An 18456-nucleotide genomic window follows, 5' to 3' on the forward strand; every position below is an offset into this window, starting at 1 on the left:
CAGCACAGCCCCGGACTCATGCTCCCCAGGCCTCACTTCCCTTCCTGGAACTGCCCATGAGCGCTCCTTGAGATGGCGGCTCCAGTGTTTGCTTAGGAAGAAGATGCCTGTGGAAATACACCATGATGAAAACTGGAGCCCTTGAGGCTCTGCTTCATAGGGGTTTGGTCTAGATTTTCTAGGATAACTCACCGCACTGGGGGAAATGAGCTCATCTGGTCACTGACCTGACAGATGGCAATGACTCTGGTCAAGGGAGCCAAGGAAAACTCCCCAGAAGACAGCCACTCCTTTGCGGCTTTGGTGGCAGTGCCACATGGAGGGTCTGTCCGCCAGTAACCTTCTCATATCCACAGAGTGTAAACATCAAAAAAAGCCCCACTCCCTGGGATCTGCATAGGGGATGTCTCCATGGGCGTCTTGACCTGCTGTGAGTCAAGAATCTGTTAAACCAAATCCCATTTGAGAAATGGGTGGCTGTTCTTAGAGTCTGACCTGGTAGAGAATCCATCCTGGAACCTCAGAGCTAAGGAAAGCGCGCTGAAAACAGCAAGACTCATCCGAGAAGCTGTGATGGAGGCACACCCATCCTGGCCTGGTGGCTGCCTGCCAAAGTAGACTGGCTCCAGGTGAGTCACTGGCAAAGAGCACTTCTTCCTGTTCTGCATCAGCAACCTGTGCATGGGTCATGAGCGGCTGGAGCAAGGTCATGGTGTAGAATTGGAAGGACACCAGGAGGCTTTTGCAATCTGATGATATTCCTGGGCTCAATGAATTCTTCCATCCAGTCTCCTACTTCCAGGAGGTTTGCTCCCCTGGCTTCTCTCCAGGTGCCACGATGGGCCTCTCGTTTGATGCCGAGCAGCTATCTCCACACTGCCTCTGTCCACGCCTCTGTCCAGGAGCCTTTGCTGTATGTATTGCTAGCTGACCCAAATGATCACAGTCTGAGCTCCCCCTCCCCCCACTCACACAGTTTCTTTCACTTGCAAATAAGCAGTGAGATTATCCTGAAAAGTACTCTAGCAAGAAAGTACACATATTTGTTGTTACCAGGAGTATCTAAATTTACCTTATCTGTAACAATTCATGTTAAGGGGAAAATTAGTTTTCCTTTTCCAAGAGTTTTCTTTCCGATTTTTCATTTCACCCTGGTAACCCTTAGGACCACGTAGGGACTAGCCTAATTACCTCCATTTGATAGCTGAGGACAACACAGCCCCAAAGTGATTCGTTTGAAGGACTCTAGAAAACTGGTGACAAAGCTGACGTCTGCTCTCCTGCCTTTCATTCTGGGGTTTTTTTCTACCAACCTTCCTTAATTTATTTATTCAGTGTAGCAACTAAAATGAAAAAGCTCCTAGCACATGCCATGGAAGAAACAGGTTTCTAGTCTTCTCTCCCACGGCCCACCCACACAAACCATCTGTCTAGCCACACCAAAACAGCGTCGTGCTTTCTGCCTCGGCACCTTTGCTCCTGCCCTGTCACTTGCTTGAACGGCCCTCCCCCAATTCTGTGTTTAGTGAAACGTAAGCATCCTTTCAGTCCAAGCTCAACTGTCCTCTATTCTATATTGTCCTCCTGATTATTGCAGCAGGAAATAATTGCTCTTGCTGGGGATGCTGTTAATTTTAAAAAATGCAACTTCGAGGCTATCATATACTGCTTTGGATTATAATTTTTTGCAAGTGAATTTTATCTCCCCAAGTAAACTATGGGCCCAGAAGAGGCAGAAACTGTGTTCCCCACAGTGTCTTGCGTATAATAGCAGCTCAGTATTTACTGAATGAGTAAGCGAGACATGGGGAGGTTAAATGGCTTCTCCAAGGTTTCACAGTATTGGGACTTGAATTCAGAACTCCAGAATCTGGTCCTCATGTTCTTTCTACCACGTCACGCTGAAAGCAACACAGTTGTCACCGTGATGAGTTATTCTACAGGTCAAAAATGGTTGAAAACCAGCTATTGATACAATTCAATCTAGCACAAAGCATACTGAGCTGCTCAGAAATCACAGAATAGTTTAAGTGGTTGGGCTTGAAAAACTGAACTTCCTGTGCTATTTCTAGCATGAAATGAGTAGCCCTCTCCCGAAGATGCCTCCTCCTTTCATGAACTTGAATTCATTCTCACCTGGAGTCAATGTGAGAATAAAGTAAGGTGGTCCTTAAGGAGCACCCATGGACCACAGGAAGCAGAGGGTGAGAGGGTGACCCAGCATTGTCATCTTTCTGTCATCCATGTGCCATTCTCCATCAGCATTGACTAAGCACACTCTGTCTGCCCACGCTGTGCTGGATGACATGGGTACAGAAATAACACAAACTCTCTACCCTCATAGGATGCCAACCTAGTAACCGTCTATGGCTACTGTAAATAATTTAAGTAAAAATCTTAAATTTACTAGACAATGTTTCTCACTCTTCCTTTTGTTTTATCTGAAGAGTTGAATTAAGGGTAGAATTCCAGGCATCATTCTGTAAATGACATGTAAACTCAATCTGTATGCCAAAATGTAATGAAATAGAGACAATTATGCTTACTCAGAACATCTCAGGAAGCTGCTTGGGGTGGGAGATTTCCAAGGCACTGCTGAGGCTCCCAAGGGGGCTTCTCAAAGAACAACAGAAGTTCACTCACCTGCCATCAAAGAGGATTGGGGTGGAGTTAATGGCGGAGCTCTTCTGTTGAGTACAGGGTACAAGTTTGGGTCAGAACTAAATTATTCAAGCCAATAGAAAAGAGACTAATCCTATCCTCTTTCACCTGTGGTTGTCAGGCTGCCTTCAAGTAAACATGACGCACATCTGTAAAGAATCTGGGTTTGAAGTAATACCGGATTGGCCCACTAAGGCAGCTATCTGCCTCAGTCTAGTCTTGTTTATCTGTGTCATTTTACTTATCCGGGGGAATGGACCACTCCTTGGACAGTAGCAGAAACCACAATGGAACCCGGTCTTTCATCCTATGCATTAACATCCCATTGCTAATAGCAATTCATACCATTTGTTTATTTATTAATGACAATTATCTGCATTGCTCAAATGACTTCCACATCCAAATTAAATATTAGGATATTAGATAAACAAGATCAGTTCAGTTTTCTGAAGGCCATACATCTTTGAAGTACAAAAGAGATTCAGCAAGTCAAGCAAAGACCAACAGCCTACTTTGTATCAGGCACTGTGCTAGGTACTGGATGTCCCTGTTGGTAAGGCCAAGCATCGTTCATTCAGAAGACTACTCTGATAGACGAGATGAGAGATGTTTTTGTGGAAAGATAAAACTGATCTTCAGGACATTATCTTTACAAAATTAGAGACATATCGTAAATAGCTCTACCTCCCTTTAAAGAACTCACGATGAGTTGTTTCTCCGTGCAGTTGCCTAAATTCCTATTGCATTCATTTTGTTCATGTCTGTATCACTTATTGGTATGACCGATTTATAACTCAAAGGGTAAAGTACAATTTCCTCTTACATGTTCTAAAATTACATCTTTCAAAGTTCAAGGGCTCCTTCTCCCCCTAGTTTTAGTGTTGGATAATCTGGTGAATCATTCTTGATTACACAGTATATGAACTTCATATTTTCATAAAATTTAATCATGTTCCCATTCAGTCTTCTTTCCAAAGTGCTTTACCCCAGGCAGTAGGTCGCTAGTCCTCAAGTCATTTCTGAGGCCTTTCTGGAACTTTTCTAGTTCTTCGTATTTGTATTGATGTGGATGGTTTCCAGGAGTAGGCAATAAGCGGGTGAGGTGTAGGCTACTGTGGTTCTATATATATCCAGGTTGATGCCTACATAATTCTTTAATAATAAACAAGCCAGTATCTCACACAACCATTTGTCATCAATCCATGTTTCCTATCCAGATATTGCCTCGCTGTCTGAACTTCCTTACTGCAAAAACAAATAAACAAAACCACCCTACTGCAGCAAACACCTGTCTAGAATGTTCCTTTAAAACTCCTTGTCTGCTGCTGCATTCTCTTCTCTGATTTTGGTTTTCTACCTACACTTAAGTACTCATCTGTGTACTCAAAGCAAACAAACAAGCAAGACAAAACAAAAACCAACATATCCCTCCTGCCCTCCTGCAAAATAGCAAACAACAAACCCTCTCTTTATTCCCCATGCATCTCCATATTCTCTTTAACATATTTCTACTCCCTCACTAAACTTCATTTTCTCTTCTGTTCTGTTGTGGTTCTTTCTCACCTTTTTTTCACAGCATATATGTTAAAAACACAACAAAGAGAAAAGACTTCTCATTCTCCGGCTAATGTGTAGCCAGTGCAGTGAGGACAAAATAGGTCTCTCAAGCCAAATAAATTTTAGCAATTAACAGTGTCTTCTGCGCATGGAACTTAAAAATATAGCTTTTGACATTTAATACTTCACAAATGTCAGTTGTGAAAGTTGCATTTAGGTAATTAACTGCTTTAAAACTAGACTCTACAATGTTGGGTATGATTTAGCATGGCGCCTTGCGTGTAGGAAATGTATGATAAATAATTGATGAGGCTTTACTCTAATAACTACATGAGAAATATTGCACTATCTTGCAGGTTATACTTCTTAATGCAGTGGTCTGGTGGAAGTTTAGTTAACGCTGTGAATGTTTTTGATGGATGAATGGAAATCATGTGGTGGACTGATGAGAAATAGATAGACTGTATGGGTTTCAAGTTTTTAGGAGGTAATATTCCCTTTGGGACCATCTAGATAGCCTGTGGTCTAGTATTCTGTAGAATGAATACAAATATGACAGCAGCATACATTTAAAAAAATTAATTAGTTCTAGAAACTAATGTTTTTAAGTGTTTCTTTAGTGGATCTTCAAAAAAGGCAGCATTGTACCCATGCACTCAGGAAAAGCTTTAATAAAAAAGCAGATGAAAATCAGTAGTACAGGTGCTCCAGGGTTTCTTCAATCTTTCACTGAACTCTTGTCAACTCTAAATACTTTCTGTCTAGTTTAGAGAACCATAACTGGCCTTGAAAATCACCAGAGAAAGCCTCTACTGGGTTTTCATCTTGAGTTTTCTAGTGACAGGTTCAATGCCAGTTGGGCTGCATGGAGATATAGGTGGGATCTTTGCCCTTACATGATCAGGCCACTAAGCAGGTGGTCTCATATTTCACTAAATTGGGAGTGAACACAAAATTCACAGGCACAAATGTTGACTCAAGCACAAGGAAGAAGATTGCCAAGTCTAATATTCTAAAATATGGAATTAGTCAATGGCTAGGAACTCATCCACACATCAGTCTGGAAAGATAAGTCAAATGCAGAATGTTTTCTTTTTCTACCTTAAATATCTGCACTAGCTGACTAGACAGTACCATGCCAGCTGCTAATTTTAGAGGCCTTGGACTCATTTTTACAGTATAGACATAAACTAAATATGAGGTCCAAAAAAGCTAGTTTTTTTAGAACATAACTAAAAGTCCCTGTCAGAAGCTGCCTGTTGTTAATGAGAAGACTGTTGGAATAGAAGAATATAATAAAAACCAACTGTCCTTCCCAGCTGACTTAATTTTTGAAGAGTCCTGAAAAAACACAGACATGTGACCTGTGGCTTGAGAGAAGCCCAAATGAATTCCTCCAACATATTTATATTCAGCTTGACCCTGCAAAGATCTTCATTTTCCACTCTGAGGATGCTACGGCATATGAACCCCCCTCCTGACTGGGCCTCTGAAGGGCAGTACGTCCTCCAGGGGCACTGATCAACTCAGAGCAGTCCATACAGGTTCTGTAAATTTACAGAATTTAAGATCCCTCCAGCTCTTATTTACAAAGCTCTTTGATACCTATTTGCAGACATATGGTTCAGAATGAAGATGCTTAGGATGTATAGCCTCCCAGAATGTTCGTTGTTTTCTTTTTTGCTGCTTAGAAATAGGAAGCTTATTAATTTTTTTAAAGATTTTATTTATTTAATTAATTATTTGAGAGAGAGAAAGAGAGAGCACAAGCAGGGGGAGCAGCAGAAGGAGGGGGAGTAGCAGACCCCCACTGAGCAGGGAGCCTGATGTGGGGCTTGATCCCAGGACCCTAGGGTCATGACCTGAGCCGAAGGCAGATGCTTAACCAACTGAGCCACCCGGGGGCCCTGGAAGCTTATCAATTTAAAGCAAATGTTCACAGAACGTACATCATCCTTCAAGTAATTTGGTAATACCTACCAAATTTTAGAGTGGGGTGAGAATTTGGGGAAGATTAAACAGGTAGCAGCATAGCTTTGAATGTCCCCAGGTCCCTTCACAAAAACAGAATAACTAGACAGCAAAAACAAAACCCTTTGAAAATATTCATAGGAAAGCTAGGTGACAAAGTATCCCCATGAATTTCAAAACATAAGCAGAAGGGGATAGTCACAAGACCTGCAAATTATCAGCACCTATGTAAGAAGAAGCAAAGGGAAGGCACTGTGTATCCAGAAGCTCTGAGAGCAGGGAAGCTCAAGAATAACCAACAGGTATCACTGGAAAACATGGTAGGTCAATCTGATAAAAACCGCTAAATCTAGAATTTTGTGCTTCATAGTGGGTGACTGCATGGAGCTCGCAGTAAGAAGGACTGAAGGGGTTGAAGTTGTGTCAACCCTATGAACCCTTAGACTGACCAGCCAGGGCATCTTTCCAAGAGGGCCCGTACTGAGGAGGAACTTGTGGGAGCAGAACCAAATTGAGCTGGATTAGGACAAGAGAGACAAAGGAAGAGAAATTTCAGATAAAAATGGGGAGAAGAACACAGCCAGCCACCTTCTTTTTGAACACTTCACAAAAACTAGAAGGACCTCCATGAAGTCAGTTTTCCTGATTCTCAGTCATGCCTTTAACAAAACCATGCCTCTTTCTAAAAGTTCAGGAAATCTAATTTTACATAGAAATGAACAACAGAAAAGGATGAGGTTCAAATTTCATAAAAACATTATTAGAAAAAATAAATGAAGGGGCAAAATGATATTCCTACAGACAATAAAATCACTTCAGAAAGGCAAGTTCTTAAACAGGATCCAAACAGTAACCTACCATTTCAAAATGAAGTTAAAGACATTGGGAAAGTTATATAGGAAGGGATAACATAAATCAAAATTAGGAAAAAAATCAGAAGTGAGGAAACAGAACTCAGAAGAGAATTAGAAATAAAAGAAAAATTTATTTCAGAAGTAAAAATGAGTTCAATCCTCTCTCCCATTTACAATTGCACCAAAAGCCATAAGATACCTAGGAATAAACTTAGCCAAAGAGGTAAAAGATCTATACTCTGAAAACTATAAAACACTTGTGAAAGAAATTGAAGAGGACACAAAGTAATGGAAAAACATTCCATGCTCATGGAAGAACAAATATTGTTAAAATATCTGTACTACCCAAAGCAATCCACACATTTAATTCAACCCCTATCAAAAAAACACCAGTACTTTTCACAGAACTAGAACAAACAATCCTAAAATCGGTGTGGAACCACAAGAGACACCGAATAGCCAAAGCAATCTTGAAAAAGAAAAGAAAAGCTGGAGGCATCATGATTTCAGACTTCAAGTATTATTATAAAGCCATAGTCATCAAGACGGGATGGTACTGGCACAAAAACAGACACATAGATCAATGGAACAGAAGAGAAAATCCAGAGATGGACGCACAACTATATGGTCAACTAATCTTTGACAAAACAGGAAAGAATATCCAATGGAAAAAAGACAGTCTCTTCAACAAACGCTGTTGGGAAAACTGGACAGCAACATGCAGAAGAATGAAACTGGACCACTTTCTTACACCATACACAAAAATAAATTCAAAATGGATGAAAGACTTAAATGTAAGACAGGAAACCATCAAAATTCTAGAGGAGAACACAGGCAGCAACCTCTTTGACATTGGCCATAGAAACTTCTTACTAGACAAGTCTCTGGAGGCAAGGGAAACAAAAGCAAAAGTGAACTATTGGGACTTAATCAAGATAAAAAACACAGTGAAGGAAACAATCAACAAAATGAAAAGGCAACCTATGGAATGGGAGAAGACATTTGCAAATGACATATCTGATAAAGGGGTAGTATCCAAAATCAATAAAGAACTTAGGAAACTCAACACCCAAAAAACCAAATAATCCAGTTAAGAAATGGGCAGAAGATATGAATAGGCATTTTTCCAAAGAAGACATATAGATGACTAACATACATGAAAAGATGTTCAACGTCACTCATCATCAGCGAAATACAAATCAAAACTACAATGAAGATACCACCTCACACCTGTCAGAATGGCTAAAATTAACAATACAAGAAACAAGAAATGCTGGTAAGGATGCAGAGAAAGGGGAACCCTCTTACACTGTTGGTGGGAATGCAAACTGGTGCAGCCACTCTGGGAAACAGTATGGAGGTTCCTCAGAAAGTTAAAAATAGAACTACCTTACAACCCAGCAATTGCACTACTAGGTATTTATCCAAAAAATACTGATTGGAAGGGGCACATGTACCCCAATGTTTACAACAGCATTATCAACAATTGCTGAATTATGGAAAGAAACCAAATGTTCATTGACTGATGAGTGGATAAAGAACTGGTGTGTATATATATATATATATATATATATATATATATATATATAGTGGAATATTTCTCAGCCATCAAAAATAATGAAATCTTGCCGTTTGCAAAGACATAGATGGAGCTAGAATATATAATGCTTAGCAAAAAAGGTCAGAAAAAGACAAATACCATATGATGTCACTTACATGTGGAATTTAGGAAACAAAACAGATGAATATAGGTGAAAGGAAAAAAAAAGAGTGAGGCAAACCATAAGAGACTCTTAACTACAGAGAACAAACTGAGGGTTGCTGGAGGGGAAGTGGGTAGGGGATCAGCTAGATGGGTGATGGGCATTAAGGATGGCACTTATGATGAGCACTGGGTGTTATATGTAAGTGATGAATCACTAAATTCTATTCTGGAAACTAATATTACACTATATGTTAACTAACTAGAATTTAAATAAAAACTTGAAATTAAAAAAAAGAAGTAAAAATGAAATTACAATGAACACAATAGCAAATAAATACAACAAATATTACCTTAAAATGAGTTTAAGCTAAAAATGAGGGGAAAATCTTTAAAATCCGTATGAAATGAAGAAAGAAAGAAAAAGGTTCAAGAGAAAGTGACCAATATTGACAGTAGGCAAAGAAGACCCAACATACAATAATGGGAGTCTCTGCAGAAGAGACCCAAAGAACAAATATTTCTTTTGAAATATTCAAGAAACTTTCCTGAAATGAAAAAAGAAAAAAAATATGTAGACCTACATATAGAAAAGGTATACAGTGTACGTGAGCATATTGATTCAGAATGATGAACCAAGACATATTCTAATAAAGTTACTGAATTTTAAAGAGAAAAAGCTCTTTGGACATATAGTTTTTCAAAGACAATGACTTACAAGGGAAAAAAATTAGGTTAAAATCAGATGTTCCAACAATACTATGTCCAAAGAAAATGGAGTAATATATTTAAGATTCAAAATTAAATGTGAGCTGATGATTTTATATCTAGAAAAACTGACTTTCAGGTACAAAGGACATAAAGTGTTATGGCCATGTAAGAACCCAGGAGATCTTGCTCCTGTGAACACTTCCTGTGTATCTACTAGAAAACAAGCCCCAGACTGACTGGAGATGCATCAATACCAAGAGTAGTAGTGAGTGTTAAATACATAGCTACTTGAAGAATCACTATTAAGTGAGGGGTAAAGGGGAGTGAGTATTGTATGCAATGACTATATACTCTGACAAGGTAGATATACAATAGAGGCAAAAGCGAAGAGCGAATGAAAAAATGTAACTTTGGGGACTCCTGGCTGGCTCAGCCAGTGGAGCAGCTCTTGATCTCAGGGTCCTGAGTTTAAGCCCCACGTTGGGAGTAGAGCTTACTTAAAATAAATAAATAAATAAACAAACAAACAAACAAACAAACAAACAAAAAGACTGGCATATTTTTTTTAATGTAACTTTTAGCAATCATATTGGTGTTGGTAGTACTAGTACTATTGTTCTGAGCCTCTTATATTCATAAAAACCTATGATACTAAATTCAAATTGGAATTATCTAAATGAGCTCATGAAGTATTTTATCTTTAAAAACATACAGCTATTTGGGTGCGTAGGTGGCTCAGTAGGTTGAGTGTCTTGACTCTTAATTTTGGCTCAGGCCATGATCTCAGGATTGTGGGATCAAGCCCCACGTTGGGCTCTGCACTGAGCAGGGAGTCTGCTTGAGAGTCTCTCTCCCTCTGCACCTCCCCCAACTCTGAAATAAATAAATCTTAAACAACAACAACTAAGAACCATACAGCTATTTCCTAGCTCTGTCCACTGAAAAATCTTAGAAACTGGGACCAACACAGTAATGATGAACACAATTTGTGCCTAGACCATGCTTTTGAAAAACCATTTCCTGCTTTAAAAACAAAAACAAAAAACAAAAAACCAGGGCTTGTTGGAGAAACTGCAGATTCCAAATCTGGAGCAATAAACATACAGAATGAGGCTAGAGTATCTTATCATATCAGACAGCAAGGAAGCTATCAAAGACCACTAGGGCCATGTCAAAAGGATTCAGGTACCAATGGAAGAGGCTCTCACTGGCCAAAGATGGAAAAAATTGAGCTGCAGTAAAGATAATGATTGCAATGACTTGAAACCCATAAGATGAGCTGAATATATGTATGAATACATGAATTCATGACAACTAAAATAAAGTCACCTTTGTAGGGTAATGGTAGAGAACATTCACTATCTTGGAAACTGGTAAGTAAAGGGAAAGAACTAAGCATTTACTTTGCTTTTCCTATCTGAATTGTACCACTAGGTTTAAGCAAATAATAGAAGAGAGGAAATGTCTTCCATAAATACTCCAACTAATGAGGGGAAAAGAACATAATTAGAATATTCTGTAGCCCACAATAAATGAATGGATCTAAGCACTGAACATCAGTAACTGCTAAAGTCACAAAGAGAGACAACTAGCCATTATATAGCTCCTGATGTACCACTCGTCATCTTGCCAAAGGAATCAAACCTGAGTCTCATCAAGCCTCCAAATCCAGCCATCAGTTTGCAGGAAATTGGAGGACAGGGGAACATGCTAAACTCCATCAAGAGTACATAGTTGGCAACATTCAGACTGTAGGAAACTCCACTGGTCAAATGCTTTGTTCAATACAGAAATTGTATGGAAAAGAAAAGTTTGGAGGGGAAAACTGTAAATTTAAAGAGGTATAAAAGACAGATCAGGATTTTTTTTTTAAGTAGGCAAAACTAAAGTATCGTGTTTATGGATGCCACTTGGTAGTAAAGCCATAAAAAAAAAAATAGAAGAAAGTGATTTCTATAGAAGTCAGTACTAAGATTAGTTTCAGAGAAAAAGGCAGTTGTGATCACAGACCACTTGGAGGGCTCCTGACTGGGTGACAGTCTGTTTCTTGACCTGGGTGATGGTTAAAAGGGTACTTGTCTTATAACAATCCATTAAGCTCTGTAACTGGTTTGGTTTTCTGTATTTGTGTTTTCTTTTATAATAAAAAGAGGCTTTTTTAAAATCTCTAAAATCTTTTAAAAATATTTTAAATGCACATATCCTTTGGCTTAGCAATTCCACTGTTAGGAGTTTGTCTTTAAGATAAACTCACCAAACTATGCAAAGATATATGTATAGATGTGTCCATTGCAGCGCTGATTCTAGTAGGTAAAAAGTTTGGGTGGTGGTGGAAATGAGTATCTATTAGGTAGGGACTCATTGAATAAATTATGGCACATCTCTACAGTGGAATATTATGCAGCCAAGAAAAAAAATTAAAATAGGTCTATATAGGCTCCCAGACATATCACTAAGTGAAAAAAAGGCAAGGTGTAGAATGATCATGATGATCTCATATTTATATGCACACACATACACACAGTGTATATGTGTTGAAAATACTTGTAATAACATTTAAGAAATAGTTAAACTCCTTACCTTTGAAGTTGAGGTGGGGCTAGGGATGGAATCAAAGGGTAAGAATTTGTCATTTTATATGCTTTTATATATTTTTAAAGTATGTGCATATTTTATTTTCATGATTTTTTTAAAACCTAGTTTAAGTTTTTTTAATATTGGTCCTTTATAGTCATCTCAAATAATGAGTGATAGGTCACAAGTAAGATGTGTTAATGGAGAAAATGCCACATCCTCCCTTTATGAGAAAATGGAGTGGGCCTTTCTTTCAGTAGACTCTCTGAATTGTGAACAAAGATGGTCACTGACTGGGGCTGCTTTTGGAAATCCAAAGTGATAAAAATCTCTTCTTTCTACTCTTGAGTACAAATGCAAGTATTTCTGATGCTCAGTTTCTAAAGAAGTAAAGTCAAGTGCCTGACATATCATAACAGATCCGCAGTAAATATAGTTGAAGCCGTTCATTCAGCAACTATTTGTTGAAAACTATATGGTAAGCCCTATGATATGCGCTGGAGATACAATAGAGAACAAGACAGATAAAATCCCTGCCCTCATAGAGCTTACATCCCAATGTAAATGAATATTTCCTTCACTTATTCAAATAGTTTGCCTATTGGCTAAGATGATTTGGGCTACTCATTGCCATATAAATGATATAAACAAATAAAGCCACTCACTGATGAATAAAAGAGACCATGGACATATAGATTTCTGGAGCACTTTTCTCCAAAGAATGTATTTTTGGTCTTATTTCCACACTATAAAATGACAGCCTCTTATTTCCACGCTATAAAATTAAGGGAAGAATAAAATAAGTTGAAGTGGTTGACAGCTCTTAAGCTGGCTCCCAATGATACTGCTTCCTGGTATTCCTCTCCCCTTGAGTGTGAGCTGGGCTTAGTGACTTGATTCTAATAAATAAGATACTCCAAAAGTCAGTTCTGAGACTAGATTACAAAAGACTGACTACCATCTTCCTTGCACATTCTCTTGGCGTTCTCTCGCACACTGGCTGTGAGAGAAGCCAGCTGCATTGGGAGCCATAGAGAGGGTCACGTAGCACAGGGCACTAAACTGAGAGTCTCTGGCCAACACACAGTGAGGAACTGATGTCCTCGACTAACAGCGCTGAGTGAGCTGGGAGATGGATCCTCAGCCCCTCTGGCAGAGACCTTGATTGCAGTCTTGTAAGAGACAGAGGCCCTTAGCAGGAGAACCCAGCTAAGCTACTCCTGGATTCCTGACAGAAAGAAACTGCGAGATAACAATTGTCGTTCTGAGCTCTAAGTTTTGGGATATTTGTTACACAGCAATAAGTAACTAATACAGTTGACTAAACCCCATCTCCCTTTGGAAGTAGACCACATAAAGCCAAGACATTTGCCTTTGAGAACACTGTCTGTCACACAGGGTGGACAGAGGAAAGCCATGATAGTTTTTAGTAAATGCACTTCTCTGTGCTGCTTTGCTTTGTTTCAACTCTTCTCCGGTGAGCTGACCTTGTCTCTGAAGGCTCTTAGCTCAAAATAGGCTTTTTTTACACATCAATTTTGTCACCTTTTCTGGAAATGAATTTTTTCAATATCATATTTTATTTGAAAACTGCAATTTGCAAGTATTTTAGTAAAGAATCATCCCAGACTCCGATTTATTCCTTTATACACTTATTAATTATTTTCTGCACTTCTCTGCTTTTCTCCACTGTCTGCATTCCTCTACCCTTCTTTAGAGCTTTTGTTAATTCTTCCAGCTTTTGGTTGAAACATAAGAATCTACTTAAGTAAGACCTCATTTTGCTCCCATATTTCAACATCCTTTTCTTTTCTGTTTTGGCTGGAACTACATTTCTTATATTATAGTCATTGTTCTGAAAGCTCGCGCATGACTTCCTTTTATTTCTCATTCAATTAAGATGGAAGGAAAAAAATTCAACTGTAAGAGATAGACCATATGACTACTTTTAGTAGTTTCTATTGGGAGAAGAATGTTTGCATTATTGTTTCTAGAATTTTCAAAATACTTAGTTCTTAGAATGGCATAGGTAATCTGGATTTAAGAGGCTTTAAATTAGAGGGAGGCTTCCTCCCTCAGCCCCTAGAATGGTAATTCTTTGGTTATATCAGAGGATTTATAAAGATAAAAGGGAAGGGAACATTTGGGGTACCAGTTTACTTTGTTTTCCAAGTTCTGAGAAAGACTATTTGGAGTGAAATATGAAGTGACTCAAAGACCATTTTGACTGAATCAAGAATATAGACTCTCTAGACTATGGACTATGAGAAACAAACTGAGGACTTCAGAGGGGAGGGGGGTGGGGGAATGGGATAGACCGGTGATGGGTAGTAAGGAGGGCACGTATTGCATGGTGCACTGGGTGTTATACACAACTAATGAATCATCGAGCCTTACATCGGAAACCGGGGATGTACTGTATGGTGACTAACATAATATAATAAAAAATCATTAAAAAAAAAAAGAATATAGACTCTCTAAACTACAAATCATCATCATCATCATCACCACCACCACCACAAAACAAACAGAAAATACATTACTTTTCCTCCAAAAATATTTAAAGAGAAAAGCAAGCCATAGCAGAAAAATGGCCTTAGAAGAACATGGCAATTTACATCTGCTACCAAGACAAACACACATGAGATTATGTCCAATAAGTGCTTTCAGAGATCCCAAAAGCTGGCAGCCTTTCCTGGAAGGTTTTCACTTGCACTGATATTTTGCCCCCTTCTAAATATGGCACAGCCCTGAAGCAATAAACGTACTCTTCACCCAACAGCAGCAGTAACAACAAAGACAATTGCATAAAAGATCTTTACATTTTTACTTGTTTTGTTTGTTTTATTAACAACTTCAAGAAGGCACATGTCCCCCAGAGAAGCTGACCAAAGACTTGGTCCTCTAGCTATGTGGTATTACTTGGAGTTGCTTCTCAGGGCAACACAGACAACAGATATGTGTACTTAGGGATGAAAGACACTCCTTTCCAACTTTAAAGAAAATATGCAGGGATTTGGGAGAAGGCACATGATGTTTTTCAAGGTGCCACCAGCCTTTCTCAGTCAAACATCCTAAATGAGAAAACACGGAGGCCAGCAAGGGCAGGTGCAGGAAAGGCAATAAGGAGGGCTGGCAAAAGTAAACCCTCAGGGAATTCAGCCCCAAGAAAGTGCATTTCCTACGGTGTGTAAGACTTGTTTAGGCTTCGTTTTAATAAATGATAAAGAGACACAAATTAAACTAATGGCCATCTTACCACTGATGATTCCTTAAAGTCTTTAGAGTATGTAATTCTATTTAAACTTGGAGCCCCTGTGCTGTAGGGCGGACAGGAAATCCACCTCGGGTAGGTGTGAAGTATCTGTTACACACTCGCTGAGGGCTCTGGCAGAGACCAAGCATCTCAAGAGGCACCAGGACCTCTGGAGGCCCTTGCCGTCATTACTCCACATGAGTAAGTCCCAAAGTGCATTTCTAGAAATGCTCTTAGCAAAGATGCACCTTCCCAAGTCAAACATAGCAAGGGTACTGCCAAGAAGCAGAATGACATCCTTACTGCTTCTGGGAGAACAGATCTCTTTAGTCTGGAAAATACAAGTTACCTCAAACTCTCCTCTCCTCGTGGGTTTATCTGGAACGAAAGCTTGGAAGTCCAACCCCCAAGTCTCTCCTGAAGTAAAGACACATAAGCCAGACATAATGGGAGAGGGAAAGGGAAAAATACAGAGAGAGAACATAAATTGACATTTCTCAAAAGTTTCTCTCACCAAATTCCTTTCATCTTAGTGTCTATTTTGGAGTTGAGGAACCTGACACATGGGCATAATGACTGAGGGCGTAGGACCAGTTACCGCCAGAGCTGGCTTCTTCTGCTATGTCCCGTGCCTCTTTGTTTTTCTAATTTCCAACCTCTCTTCTATTCGAAATTGCCCTTGTTAATTGGCACTTGTGTTTCTGCACCTAGAGTTTTAGACATATTTGGAAACTTCTTTTAAACATGTTGATCCACTCAGGGCTGAATTATTTGTGACAGCAAGAATAACTCACCCTGGGGCACATCCAGCAGGATGAGGGATTCGGGGATAAATCATGTAGTGTTCCATTTTTCCTGGCTCTCGATATTTTCACACAGGAGAAATCAGCTTCCCAGGAGCACAAAGGCCTCAAAAGGCCATTCTAAGGGTGTTTGTGGAGGGAGGAAGTCAAAGTCCACAGACACTCTTAGGGTGACCTTGGGGAACCCGATTTCTCCTGTGGCGATGATTTACGTGGAGTGGGTGATTTGGGAGGGGCTGGTTAACGAGTTATTTTTATGTAATTAAGTCTTGGATCCTCAGCATCAGCTGGCAAGGCCATGTCCTCCCACCTCCTCTGAGAGTCACTGTTCAGCTGCATCTAGGCAAGGAGGGGATGAGACAGTGGTATTGCATCTAATTTTGAGAGTAATCATGACTATATCAGTGTGCAAAGGACCTGTTCCAATGGGCAGTGCAGGAGTGTTCATGACTGTCCAGCTATCTCGGATGATACAAGCATGGTCTAATACTTTCTCATATTCTTTCTTCTAAGAATGAGCTGCAGAGAACGAGATGTACTGTTGTGCTTTATAATTCAGACAGACAATACAGGTATTGGCTAACGTGGTTTGACATGAACAATTGCCTTTTTTTTTTTTTTAAAGCCAATCTGGCAGAAAAGCACTAGACTATTGTGGGAGTTGTACTGACCCTTCCAACAGTCCATTAATCAGCAGCAAGATAGCCAAGGGACCATGTTACTTCGCTGTAGCACAAAAAGGTTGTGGTTGTGAGTGGGCTTGAGTGGGAACAAAGTTAGATCATTCCAGTACTGATTGATTCATGCTGAAGTCACTGCTAAGTAATGATTACCAGCCCCAGGCTCCACAAATCATTCACTGGGTGAAGAAGGACTCAGTGAAACAAACTTGGGCCAGTCAACACAGACTTTTCTTGCAGCAGGGGTGGGGTGGCCAGGGGTGGGCAGAGGTGTGGAGATGGGAAGGGGGAAGAAAACTGGATCTGATTGAATAAGCAAAAAGAACTGCAGCTGGGGTTCTCATGGTCCCTTGGGCACCTCGCTTCCTCACGCTGTGGCCTTCTCCAAGCCTCTGCACTGCTGTCTCTCCATTGTCAGATTAACTCTGAATGCTACCATCATGAGTACAGTCTTCTAGCACCCTTGGCCCCCTCCCTTCAGATTCCCACAGCTCGCCAGATGGAGTTATTACCAACTCCAATGACTTAACCCGCCCTTCTCTAAGGCTTTCCTACCCAAATTCCCCAACTCCCCCTAATTCCTCCCCATTACTTGTTTCTAGCAAAATACATTCCATAGTGTTCCTCTTGTCCTTTTCTCCCCGTATCTCTTTGTCATGGCTCGCATGTCCAAGTATGCTCATGCATGGAAAGATAACATTCTTCTACTTCGGTTAGATGACCTTTTCAAGAATGTTTGGTGTATTTCCACTAATCCTGGACATCGAGTAGGTAGGAGATTAGAGTCACAAGAATGTTTTGGCTAATATCAAGTTTAAATCTTGCTTTTCTGTGTGTAGTTCTTTGAGACATATCCAAGCAACTAATGGGGAAACAACATTTTAAGTTTTGAGTGAGCTCTGGTTGCTTTGGTGTCAGCAACCTCTAATGCTGCATCTTGCCAGCTTTCCGCTTGGTAGAAGGTGCTTCCTCAAGATGCACTTTCGTGAAGTCAGAACTAGCATAGACTGAGCCAAATCCTGATTAAAATTCTTGCTGGCTGCTCCTTATGCCAGTACAGTCCTGTGTCTCCACTTGTTGGAAATATATCTGCCTGTCAATGTAAGAGAACGCCAGTACCTTTTCGATATTACAAACTCACAGTGTTCCTCTTCAAGAATGCCAGCATTCATCATTTTTAAGCCTCAAACTTTCAAGAAATGGAAGCAATCGAATTTCTCTGCATTTTAAAGTAGAAATGGTAATATTACATAGCTAGAAATTTCTATAAAGTATAGATTGGCAATAACATTATTTATGCTTTCAAAAATGGGTTCCTTCTAAATTTATGCCTGTATCTCAGTCACAAGCTATGTTTCTAATACATTCTTTAACGTCAACCTACTTTTTTTTTCTTATCCCAGAAATCCTAAATGATTGCTGTGCTGCAGAAATTCACAGAAGTTTGAATTGAAATGAAATGCTTCAAAACTCAGGTAGACTTAAATGATAATGTATCACTGTGAAGAAAACACTCTCAGTTGTAACATCTCTTATAGGAACAGTTTTTAGACTTTCTAGATATGACAAAGATTTATGAGGTATAATTTCACAAGGAGAAAAAGCATTTTAGTGGGAATTCTTTTTTTTTTTTTTTTGTAGGTAAAATAGGAAATCACAAGAGTTAAATAGAGAAACTTCTGTGGAA

The 18456-nt window shown here is 39.5% G+C and overlaps 1 long non-coding RNA gene across 1 annotated transcript in view; it reads right to left on the reverse strand.

The window, feature by feature from the left end:
• LOC123000223 (uncharacterized) overlaps positions 1–18456 on the reverse strand; it is a 62795-nt gene that overhangs the window by 31410 nt on the left and 12929 nt on the right. The window contains exon 3 of the long non-coding RNA XR_006408076.3: positions 2547–2643. This is a non-coding gene — a long non-coding RNA (uncharacterized LOC123000223). The remainder of the gene's footprint in view (positions 1–2546; positions 2644–18456) is intronic.

The sequence above is a fragment of the Ursus arctos genome, unplaced genomic scaffold (assembly GCF_023065955.2).
Source record: "Ursus arctos isolate Adak ecotype North America unplaced genomic scaffold, UrsArc2.0 scaffold_8, whole genome shotgun sequence".
Taxonomy (NCBI): domain Eukaryota; kingdom Metazoa; phylum Chordata; class Mammalia; order Carnivora; family Ursidae; genus Ursus; species Ursus arctos.